The sequence below is a fragment of the Brachycentrus maculatus genome, unplaced genomic scaffold (assembly GCF_059751285.1).
Source record: "Brachycentrus maculatus isolate JH-2025_06_01 unplaced genomic scaffold, ASM5975128v1 h1tg001349l, whole genome shotgun sequence".
NCBI lineage: Eukaryota > Metazoa > Arthropoda > Insecta > Trichoptera > Brachycentridae > Brachycentrus > Brachycentrus maculatus.
Genome location: NW_028282008.1, coordinates 13,994 through 27,057, shown reverse-complemented (window position 1 = coordinate 27,057; position 13,064 = coordinate 13,994). Strand labels below are relative to the sequence as shown.

The window sequence follows — 13,064 nt, the reverse complement described above, 5'->3', positions numbered from 1 at the left end:
ATTAATTCTTTTACATTTTATATTAATAACTTGTCCTCTCTGAGTTAGCTAAGCGCAATGCAGAACCAGAATCAATCAGCCTAGAAAATCCTCAGGTTCTTCCAAAGTTCATACCCCGTCCTCAAAAATGTTGAGCTTCAAGAGATAACCAAAGAGCTCAAGCAAAAGTACCATGGATATGCACTATACAAGATCGGATAGGAGTTCATATACAAAGGCAAGACAAGGCAAAGAACAGTGGCTCCTTACAAAATCCTCCTAAACCAGCAACTCAAGGACAATATTTATGTGCTGCTGCATGAGATTGCGCACTGTGTGAGTCCATATGTGTAGAGAAAGCACGGCGCCGAGTGGGTGCGCATGGAGCATGAAAGGGAATTCTACGAGAATCTCTATCAAATAGTGAAGCTGGCCAATAAGCAAAAAATATATACAAAGGAGTTTCGAAGTGTGGATGAGCTCATGAAGTTTGACTCGACAGTTTGAGGGGCTTCTTTAAACACCCAAATCTTGAGTGTAAACTGACATTGATACAGTATTGAAAACATCAAATTATTGTAATGGCAAGATGATACTTCGTAGAATATATTATTCCAAGATTGATCGATCGATTTGATTTCGAAAAAGGAATTAGTGCACCAAATAATTCATTTGTGAAACTTTATAAATCGGATGGAAGCATCAATATATATTAAAATAACAAAACATGCCAACCATCTAAAAAGGTGGCCCATCGAGCTCAGGCTATCGCATCAAAAAGAAGAAGAACAACTACACAGCCAACGATGAGCCCAACAAGCCCACCGAATAGTAAGAGCAGTTCAAAATATCTATCCACTCATCTTCTCAATTTAGTCCCAGCAAGAACAAAAGAAGGGGAATCCAAAGCGGCACGGCCTCTCGAAATTCGCATAATGATCGCTCATCTAACCGATCCCACGAAAAGCTGAGCAGCAAGAATTTATAGAATTCTTTAGTGACAGCCTCGACGAATAAAGCGAAAAATACTCCACCCCAAAAAATAAAATAATTTAATAATGTGAAATGGCTCTCCATAATTTCCGCGTACGACCCCAAGCAACTAAAGAATGTCACCACCTCTGCGATTTCGTATCAAACATTCCTCAAAAACGGGGATATTCGCAACGACGCGCACAGCAAGGATACCTACAGAGTGATGATCGAGCATTTTAAGTGCTGGGTCGCGAGAATACGAAATGACTACTTTAAAATACTGCAGAAGTTTTTATCACAGAACACCAATGTATCTGCGATTGTGACCCTGGCCAATGTGAAACCATTACTCGAATAAGTCAAATTCGAAGCTGCCATGATGCAATAGAAGGTAAAGTGTTGCCAATAAACCAAGAACTATCGGTAATTTTCAGGTCTGCTACTAAAATTCGATTCATTTTTGGACGCATCACAGGAAATCTAATAAATCATCTATATTGTCAACCAGTCCAAGAACAACATCGACGACCTTTTCAAGAATCTAGAGAAGGACAAGTAGCTCGATAAGAAGATCGACAAGGAACGAAGGAAGGGCATTAACAGGGCCAGGAAGGCAGTGAAAGATTACGGCGACGATGGGATTGAGGGCCGAATCTTGGAGAAGGTTTAAACTGCCATCAACGAAATGGCAAATAAAACGCTTGAAGCCTTCAGCAAGATCAACGGAGCTCGAGGTCTGATGCTACGCATTAAATAATGCCTCTCAGATCGTCGATAATTTTATGAACTCGACTCGATCGTCACCATAAACGAAATATTCCGATAGGTGCTCAAAGAAGCAAACGAATTCTAAAGATTCTCCTAGAGGTTCCTCGAGTAGGGAGACATCCTCAACGACGATCTCAAGTTATGCATCCTTAAATACCGAGAAGAAATGCAGATCAAGAAAGAGGCAGTGGAGCAAATGGAGCTCAAGTTCATCAGTGATATCATTGAAAGCGCCATTCAGATCTTCCAAGCCAACTACTCAGTTTGCAATGCTTTGGATTCTGTATTCTTGGACGAGTATAAGCAGATCGAGAGACTGCTGAATTCCATTTGTGAGATACTCACCAATTAGAACAAGAAGATGCAAGTGGATTCCATGCTCAAGGACAACAAAGAAAAAGTCAGAAAGTTAGCCTTCCTGAGGAATAAGTTGGTGATGTTCAGCAAGGGTACAGGGAAAAGACTCGTTATCGACTCTGAGGAAGGCCACAATTAGCTACTAAATCTATCCGACACGGTCTCTGCTTTTAAGCAGGTCTTGAGGAGCATCGTGGAAAGGTAATAGAAGGCCTTCAAGCAGATACAGATCAACTACTCGATATCCGAGCGCAAAAAGAGAGGGCGCTGGCAATAGTTCCCGGCCAACGACCCATAAGAAGACTATCTGAAACTGCTGCTGAAGACCAGTTCCAAACTAAACTCGTAGCAGACCACTCACAGGATAAAGCAGGTATCCTCTAAATTACTCCAAATTAACAATGACAATGCCATATAGCCATTCATATCACAACTCTGCACGCGCGCTTTCAAAGATATTGTTGAGCAAGATATATCTGCAAACTGCATAGAAACCCTGAAATAATGCAATCGAAGCCATGCCGAAATGTAGAAACTGCTGAACAACAATTAAGTAGGCACTATTATCAATAGCATTGTCATCGAGGAATAGCTGTACAAAAGCAGTGAGCGCATGCTCGAACTGTACAGCATTGTAGTAAAAACCGAGGAGAAAAACTTACTGCATAAGTTGTAAGAGATCAGTAAGTATCGAAATCGAAAGAGTGCAGCAAATGTGGCATATGAGTAGAGCTTTATAGAGCGGTGCCTGTATTATGTGATGCATAAAGGACTCGAGAAGAGGGTGATCGGCAACATATAAAATATTGAAAGTGTGAGCTTCCCGAGGACCCAGCACGACATCGAGTCAATCCAGAGAGACAGGAAATACTTGACACTGCTCGTGAGTAAACTCTCGCCACAGAATGGCCCACATAAAAAGGAGTAATAGGCGTAGTATAGCTGTATGAGTCGCATCAAAGATCTGCTGGAGGCCTTTCGTCAAATGATAGAGGGAGTACAGATCGCATAGGATATCAAATGGAACAAAAACAAACTATACTATCTTGATAATTCTCGAGTTTGTGGTGCTAATCTGGCATTGTTTCAGTCAGTATTTATCCATGCCAGCCATAGTAGCAATAGTAGTAGGAGTAGGCTGAAGACAATAGAAGAATAGTTGCAAAGCATTCAGAGTGATGTGCATGGCTGCATAGCGAATCTGCAACAGCTAAACAGCAAGAGCAATTCTTCGCATCTACAACAAAATCGCTATCTCCATCTAAACCAGATCGTCAGCAGCTACATCTCGATCAATCAGGAACTGCATCTCCAAGTCTCGGAGATACTCGCCAAAATCCATAGTGATAATGCTACAAGTGATGTAAAATTATGTTTAGAGATCTATTCAGGGGCGTGTGCACAGCTCTGTCGGTACCTACATGCTACAAAACAATCATGCCACGTCGTGCTGGATGCTGCAAAGACACTGCGTCCCATTTACGTTCATGTTCCCAATGACACTAATGGAATGCATAAAGTGATTGGGTTGGATGGTTTGAAGGCAGGGCAGAAAGTCAGCAAGTATGCACAATAGGCTGCATGTCAACCATATCAGCCTGACAACCATAAAATGAATCAGAAGACCCACAGAGAAGATAAGGGCAAGGGTAAGGATAAGAATAAAAGTAGCAATAAGAACAATAAGAATGAGGATGACGACATCGAGGACATGTAATAATTTATCCAAGAGGATGATTAATAAATGGACGATGAAATACAAGATATCGAGGATGATATTGCGGATGATATCGAAGATGACATGATGTCATAAATTAATGATGATTATCCTGAGGATGAACTACCTGAGGATGAACTGCCTGAGGATGAACTGCCTGATGATGCCATCGATGATATAAGTGAACAACAATCGAAACCGGGCAATAATAAGAAGAGTGCATAAAGTAGCAATCGCCATAATAGTAAATAGTAGTAAACAAAAGTGCAGCAATAGTAACAAAGACTACTGAAATAGAAACGAATTAAATAACAAGAACAATTGAAACAAAAGTAGTCAAAATAGCAATAGGCCCATATCAAAGAGAAGACCTTTACGATAACATATGAGCTATTCTCGATGCCTCTCAATTCGCTTGAGTAGCTTTCCACGCTCATCCACAAACTGTAATCATTGGAGCATGTTTATTGGCAGCAGGCATAGTACTCGGCCATCATGCAACACTTTAATAACAATGGCAAAGCCAAAATTGGTGAGCTGCTGCACGACAAGCTTGATGCAATCTGCAAGAAATAATTCCCAAAATAGTTCTACACCAACAAGGCCAACAAAGCAAATGCCATAAATAACTTAGAGGGCTATAAACATATCATAAGATCCATCAATGGCATCAGTGAACATCAGCTGGAGTAGCTGGAGTACGTAATGGCCCTGATCAATAGTAACTATAGTCGATTTATGGGCCATGATGATTAGTTGCTATGCCTATCTATCATGCCAGCATAAACAGCGGCCTCCAATAGTAACTGCTAAACTTGGCGACCTGAGAGCTGCGTCATTAGTTATATTGATGAGAAGTTAAGACAATTGCAATTAATGCCATCGGAATCGACCCAAAGTGATGCTTTTTAATATGAGTAGTATATCCGAAATAACTTAATCGTCGAGCAAAGCGATCATCACAACACCAAAAGCAAAGATAATCACAATAACAAAAGCAAGGATAATCACAATAGTGTTTATGATAAACACCTGCATCAGAGGAGTATATACAGAATCCCGTAAGGGCGTTAAAGCTTGCAACCCAAAATTAAATAGCACAAGCTGGAATAGGCCATTCAATAAGTCAACAGATGCGGCAAGCACTACGCCACCTTGCACTCCAAGCATCCCACAAACCCTGATTGTTTTGCTGATGGGTTGCACTTAGGCAGCACGATTCTGCAGTTATGGGCCAACACAATCGCATAAACTGAGTCAGTGTAATTGAAATTACCGTCAGCATTCTAGAGTGATGTGCGCATGCTGTAATAGATAATCCAACCCCATAATTTTCTCTACTTTGTGCCATCGCTCAGGCAATAGGCCGAGCGCACTCATAATAAGCTGCGTGCCCATGAGCAGTCTCTCATGAAGATATTTACATCTACCAAGAGTGCCAACATATTGAAAAACATACGGAAACTGGTGCATATTTATAAAGTGAGTGAGGAAAGTATCCTCTATTACGCGAATGATGCTGCCAATAATGATAGCAAGCATCCATTAATCCTGAGAGACAGTGGCCGCAAAAGTAATCCCCACGACGAACTAATACTGGCCCTATTCCATCAAGACAATAGTACCAATACCATCATCAAATCAACTCTCCATGCTAACATATCAAAATTGTACGCCCAATACATTTCGTACAAGTCTGATATTCACTCTATACTGTCAATCCTGCAAGCATAATCCCATATCTTCACCACGCACTCCGAGACCCTCTTTATCCATCCGACGAAGTAGTAACTGCTCGACAGACTCATTCATTACTGTTCCCTATAACTCATCCCCAGCTTCGCACAGCTCTCCATCGACAGCAGTGCATGCTAGCATGCGTACTCACACAAGAACAGCGCGCCCTCCGTGCACTAATACTAAGTAGTCAGCGATAGCATATTGGACATCAATACAAATAAGAGACATCAGGATTTAATCAGTTCGCTGACTCATTCATATGAGACACACGTGCTCGGGGACCTGCCAACTGAAATGGGTATCTGCGTCATGGAAAGCGTACTCTAATTGTAAGGCACTGCCCATGCGAAGACTGGAGTTGTGCTCCAGTATCTGACCGATGTTGAGCAGTTTATCCAGGATGTCGAGGCTGCGATGAATATCAGAGACAGCATATTTATGCACTACACGCCACACGTCACACATATCCAGACCATGCAGACAAATGCCATTAGGATGAAGCAGAATGCTGATATAGTGGTGGAACCTGTTGATTTTGGGGAGTGGGTGGACTATCGGAAGAATTTTAGGAGTCGATCAGAGGCCGTTGCGCAATTGTACCATGATTGCAATTCATTTGTGCGCGTTGATGTATGCTTCTGCCAAGGCAACACTCTTGAGAGCACCGATGATAGTTGTAGCCATACTGATGACAACCTGCAGGTGCTTTTGATGAAGTCTGAAAGCAGCACACATCCATTAATAATCATCCTAAAATTGCTATTTCGGGACCCGAATAGCATCTTGGAATCGATCAGCCAGTACATCACATCGGCGACTGATCAGCATATACATACGCTGCATGGTGGCCGGCTCCTGAGGTCTCTCAACAACATTATGCAAGAGGATATGAATGAGCTTTACAACATGTTTAGCAATGAGTTCAACTACTATCATTTCATCGATAGCCATGACAGTGGCAATCGCAGCAATTAGCTGTCAGAAGTATATCATAAGCTCGTCAGTAAGGTATCACATAAGGTGATGATGCTGAACAATATCCAGTAATTGCTTAATAAAACTGCCGCCACAAATGAGCTGCATCAGCTTGTCAAAAAGTATCTGAACATTACCAATGGATTGGCGTCTAATATCGAAACCATCGAGCAGTAGCTGCAGCTGCTCAACAGTATTCACATCAATCCAAATGCTAATCAGAGCAAGCATCAGAGCAAGCATCAGAGCAAGCATCAGAATAATCAGAACAGTTTGAGCCAATATGGGGATTTCAGCAAATGGATCCTGCAACTCAATAAAACTCTGAATGTAAAGTTGATACTGCTTATTGATCGGCTATCTCTCTCGGCTGAGGGTTCGGCCTAGCAGCTAGTTTGCATATTCATCGATCCTGTCTAATCTGCTCAGATAGCCTAGGAACTCCATCGCCTCAAACTTCCTCGAGATTTCGAAATCGTTGACAAGAAGAGCATCTATACCAAAATCAAACTCAAACATCAGACTGTCACGTTCCAGATGAAGGCAGCCGGAGAACAAGCAGTCAAAGAGCAGACCCGTCTTATATTGTCCCACTTTTAGTAGCCGCCTCAGGAGGAAGAGTAGATGGTCCTAGCCATTTACCATCAAGAACGATAATAAAAATAAGAGGAACTTATCAAGGTATACAAACTAGCCCACACCAGTCTGCAGGCGATGTTCGATGGCATTTCTTTATAAATACCCATCAACCAGCAACAACTGCATTTTGACTTAGAGTTCAGGATTATATCCATTAATGATGGTAGTCCTGATGGCCCCAACGGCTAGATCAGTGTCGACCAAGTTGTGCACCTCTTGAAAAAGATCATCATCTCCGAAAAGATACCCCACAAAGCATACATCGGCGACACTCTTTAATTGACCAAGATAACTAAATATCTGTATCAGCATGCTCAGTAAGCCGAATAAAAGAATGCTATCTTCTTACTCTAGCAGCAGCGGATGTAGTAACAGTAAAGGAAGTAGGAGCAGTTGAGGAAGTAGTAACAGTAAAGGAAGTAGCAGTAGTAGCATTAAAGGGCGCAGTAGGAGAAGGAGAAGAGAGAAATAATATAGTTCTCGGAAAATAATGGGCAACACAATATTTAAATGAATCATTCGAATAACTAAACATCCGCGAATAAAAATGCAGGAAATCTTAAAATTAACAATCATCCATAATAGTATCACCAGCATGAGTTTGAGCCAAAGCCACCATCGAAAATTCTACAACACGATGATGACAAGTGAGATCCATGATACTTTTATTTTATATATGTCCCATTTGCTTGCCATATCGCAGATAATGCAGACAATCAGAGCATACATAAATGGTCATAAATAGCCATACATTGCGATGTATTAATGCAGCTGTTATGATATAATACAAACTAACAATAGCTATCGCAATTCGGGGTTGGGGTTGGGGTTGGGGTTGGGGTTGGGGTTGGGGTTGGGGTTGGGGTTGGGGTTGGGACTGCCCCGATGATATCCTGGGTTCGGGAGCATGCGGCACTGTCTACAAGGCCTACCGTATCGACTAATCCACTGGGAAAGCCTACGCTCTCAAGAAAATGAACAAATACAAAATAGAAGCCTCAGAGGCCACATTCGAAAACTATAAGAATTAAGTAAAAGCTTTGCAAAAGGCCCATTTCATCCCTCAAGTCATTCAGCTTGTGGATTTCTTCAAATCAAAGAGCAGCTACTATATCGTCACCGAATTCGAAGAGGGCAGCATAAACCTCTTCGATTTTATCAGCAACTACCCTCAAAAATTCACATAATCAGAAGCAAGGCCCATCATGGCTGAGCTCCTCAAGGGAATCCAAGCGTTGCATCTACTGAGGATAACGCATCGTGACCTCAAGATGCACAACATTTTATACATCCCCAATAAAAATAAAGTGAAAATCATCGATTTCGGGCTGGCCACCAACTTGACTACCATCGAAGGTAAGGTTGGGAGCCCGTTGTTCATGTCCCCCCAAATACTCAAATAGTAAAAATATACCCCCAAGTGCGATATTTGGGCATTAGGCATCGTCTTCTACTGGATGTTCTGCCACTGCTCGCCCTATGGCGACAACCCTTCTCTCAATCACATAATGGACATCATGACCGACCTGGACACATCAGAGAAGATCCAAGTGCCCAAGACTGTTTATATCTCCCAAAAGTGCGAGGAAGTCTTAAAGGCATGCCTTAAGTGGGACGAGGCTGACCGAATGCCAATCTAAGACATCTTAAAGCTCAAGTTCTTCAACGAGCCCAACTTGGCCAAGTTCAAACAATGCTTGGATTACTATGAGCCGGAGTTCTCGTTTTTGAATTGAATTGCATCATATCACCAACATACGTATCATCTGCATATGAACGTCAATAAGTGCATAATTCGAATATTGAAATGAGCATCGAGCACGGCAATCGAAAAGAGAGCCATTATAGTAATATGAATTAGTTTGGATAAATAGTAATACACTTGACAACATCAGTGCCTCACTTTCATATGTCAGTTAAACTGACCTATTTAGACTCCATCTCCAAGTTGGAGTTTATGCCAATACTGCTCATTGTGCTTGTGAGTTTGGCGAGATAGTCTTCCATGATGAGCTAGTTGTTTTCTCTGCTGCGATTAATTGATTGTTCCTGGGCCTCATGATCGAAAAGGGCTGAGCCATTCAGCTCCCCACTGATATTCTCCAGAATCATTGACTCTGGCAATAGCTTGATGCCGTTGGCGTACGAGAACACATGCGGTATCTTTGCGTTTTATGTTTTCGAAGTATTCTTCTCTTCCAGTTCTGCCTTCAGCATCTGAATCTTGGACTCATACTATTGTTTCTGCATTTAGAGTTTGTACTGTTCCCTCCCGAGGAACTTGCCTACCCTGTTGACTGCTTTCAATGAGTTTTCATACTTGCTCTTGCTCTCTTCCAGTTCTCTTTCGAGTGTTGCAATTCTGCGTTGATACTACTTTTCCTTCGAGGATTCAACAGCCCTTGAATTGAGCCGAATATATCTCTCAGGGGCAAGTGCAGCGTTCTTTGATGGTTTGTTGCTGATTTTACAAGTTTTTTCGATTGTTGTTGGCCTGAAGCTGGTTAGGGCTTTGCCAGAATGCTGTGAATTGCAAATGTAGGGCTCGTTGTGTATTAACTACTGTCTACTATTGGTCTCTATTTATTTAGCGCTGATACTCCTTGCCCGATTGTTACTCTATTTCTGCAAAGCCGACAGTTTTTTGCTATGTTCTCTCGCATATCCCTTCACGTCGGTATCCAATTTCTGATTCTATTTGCTGTAAATTTACTGATGGAGAACATGAACTGACTTCATAGGCGAGACAGTTCCCAAATGAGCGATTGCCCTGTTACATTAATACTGAATGGCATACTAATACTACACAGTTTATGTGTCGACCCTGTGGCCATCATCAGGGGTCGTCGTAACAGGATGGATATGATTACGGTTAATTTTACGGATGGGAGACTGATATTTGGCATTGATAGTTTTGGGAGAATTTTTAGAGTTGTGAACTTATTTAGCAGGCATTGACCTTTTCATTTCAGACCTTCGATTGCAAATTGAACTCCTATTTTTGTATATAATATCAGACTGAAACACTGTTACTGAGTCAATTCATTTGCATATGGAAGATGCCATGAATAAGCATAGGTATGATTACATATATCTCACATAAATAGGATCGCATAAATATAGTCGCGTCAATATGATCGATTTTTAGGATCAATGTAAATTCGATAAATAATTCAACACAAAACAAAGCATTTCATCGCAGAATATTGTCTATAATAAATTAATAAATTCATTGACCTAAATTAATTAATTTTATTGATGTGGTACTATAAACTGGAAGCTTGAAGAATGCAAGAGAACTAAAGCGAGATGAATGTCTAATATTATTCATTTTATGTTATTATATTGGCGCCTTCCCGATTTCCCATATATTCTCACTTTATTATAAAACACGCTTATCAAATAAACTCTGATTCATGGATCCAATTCATATTTAAATATATTTGAATGTCCAATCAACTCAAAATCGAAGAAGTTAAATCCACCACCAAAACGCAGCGGGTCTCCACTCACACTCACGTCAAAGGGCTTGGCCTTAAGGAAGATGGTTATGCTAACGATATTTCCCAAGGTATGGTCGGCCAGAATGTTGCGAGAGAAGTAAAGGTTCATTGATAGTATAGGCTGCCGGCGTTGCTGTTGATTTGATCAGGGCGAAGAAGATGGCTGGTCGAGCCCTTTTGCTGGCTGGGCCTCCAGGTACTGGCAAAACGGCTATTGCTCTTGCAATTGCACAGGAGTTGGGGCCTAAAGTTCCCTTTTGTCCAATGGTGGGCTCTGAAGTCTTCTCCTCAGAAGTGAAAAAAACAGAAGTGCTTATGGAAAACTTCAGGCGATCCATCGGCTTGAAAATCAAGGAAACTAAATAAGTTTGGGAGGGATAGATTTCGTAATTGAAAACCTAAGAAAAAGATGACCTAACTTCAGGCAATAAAATCGTGACGAGTGTCATTATCACATTAAAGACATCCAAAGGCACCAAGCAACTCAAACTCGATCCTTCCATTCATTAAAATCTCACCCGTTAAAAATGCTCCATCGGCGACGTTGTCTATATCGAAGCATCGACGGGCAATGTAAAGAGAGTAGGCAGATGTGATTCGTATGCGAGTGAGTACGACTTGGAAGCCGAGGAGTATGTGCCCTTGCCTAAGGGAGATGTGCATAAGAAAAAATAAATTGTCCAAGATGTTACTCTGCATGATCTAGATATGTCGAATGCGAAGCCCCAGGGAGGCAATGATTTTATGAGTTTGATGGGCCAGGTCATGAAGCCCAAGAAAACTGAAGTGACTGAGAAACTTCGAGGATAAATAAACAAGATTGTCAACAGATACATTGATCAAGGAATTGCTGAGTTAGTCCCAGGTGTTTTATTCATCGATTAAGTCCATATGCTCGACATTTAATGCTTCACCTTCCTGAATCGGGCATTAGAGTCAACGTTGGCGCCAATTGTTATACTTGCGACCAACAGAGGAATCTGCACTATTCGAGGAACTGATATGGTCTCAGCCCACGGGATCCCAGTCGATTTGCTTGACAGGCTACTTATTATCAGAACAGTCACATACGGGCTCGAAGAATTAATGAAAATCCTCGCGATCAGGGCCTCCACTGAAAGCTTAAAGATGACACCCGAGGCTCTGGCATTATTGGGAGAAATCGGAGATCGAACCAGTTTAAGATTTTCAGTGCAATTGCTGACGCCTGCATGGGTTTTGGCAAACACTCGCGGCAAAGCTTAGATCAGTAAATAGGAAATAGAAGAAGTCAACGAGCTATTTTATGATGCTAAATAATCAGCCAAGTTGCTGCAGCAGAATCCTTCAGGGTATATCTCGTGATCTTTTTAACCATGGTAATTAGGCTCTTCTCATCATTTAAATCCTATAAAGCAATGATCGGAAAGTTTTGTGAAACTTCCATTCTAATAGCACACATATCCGTTGGCATATCCATAAAGCTTATAATATTGAATAATGCTCATAAAGCCAGATATGCTGAACGAAGATCGAAAGTAGGTTTAGTAGTATAAACTATCTGCTTAACTCCAAATAATCAAATTATTAAATTGTGCACATTAAAAATGGGTACTGCTCTTCTCAACAAAGTCTCGTAAGAATTACATCCCAAAGTCCAAAAGGAGATATTTCCGCTCATTGAGCAAAATATCGTCAAATTTAAGGCCGTAGAAATTTAACATAAAATCGATACATTGTTCTACGGGATGAAGTAAAACCACTTGCCACTGCGGATATCTTTCAAATTGGACAAATCCTGGGCAATAGGGAAATATAGAGATGAAATAAGTTTAATCAGCTTCATGGTCAACTTAAGGTATATCATTGAAGTCTATGAATAGCGAGGAAGTCCGAACTATTTATTCTTTGTAATAACTTTTCAGACCAAATTCGGACTCAATGCCTGGATCACAGCTGTAAGACTTGAAATCAGAATTCGTTCTTCTGTGTTTTGATTATTCATTTAAATTGTTTCGTGTAAAAATAGATATATTAAAATAGATATATAAATAGAGAGTCTCTATAGGCAGATAGTATAGTATGTAAATAGAGCTTATGTTAAATAAAGAGTGTATGTTAAATAGATATCATTTCAGCTGATGCATGATCTTATTAATATTCATATACTAAACCTCCTTAACTTCCCATAGATGATTGATGGTCGCATTATTTTGCCACATCACTCTGCCTAAGAATTTGTTGTCATCAACCAGTTTGTTGTATCGAAATTTCAAGTCCTTCAATTATTTCCTCTCTTAGTTACCAACTTCGATTTCCCTTCTTAGTTACATGGCTTCTCGATTGTAAATTTCTTGCTTGCCGGCGCTAACTTGCCTGTACTCGTCAGCAATCCTTTCGAGGGTCATTATATCATTTTTGTATCCCTATTT

General features: G+C 40.9%; 1 pseudogene; it reads left to right on the top strand.

Annotated features, from left to right (window-relative positions):
• Positions 1 to 10,773: 10,773 nt before the first annotated feature.
• On the top strand, positions 10,774 to 11,997 carry LOC148299089 (ruvB-like 1 pseudogene; annotated as a pseudogene).
• The last annotated feature ends 1,067 nt before the right edge of the window (positions 11,998 to 13,064 follow it).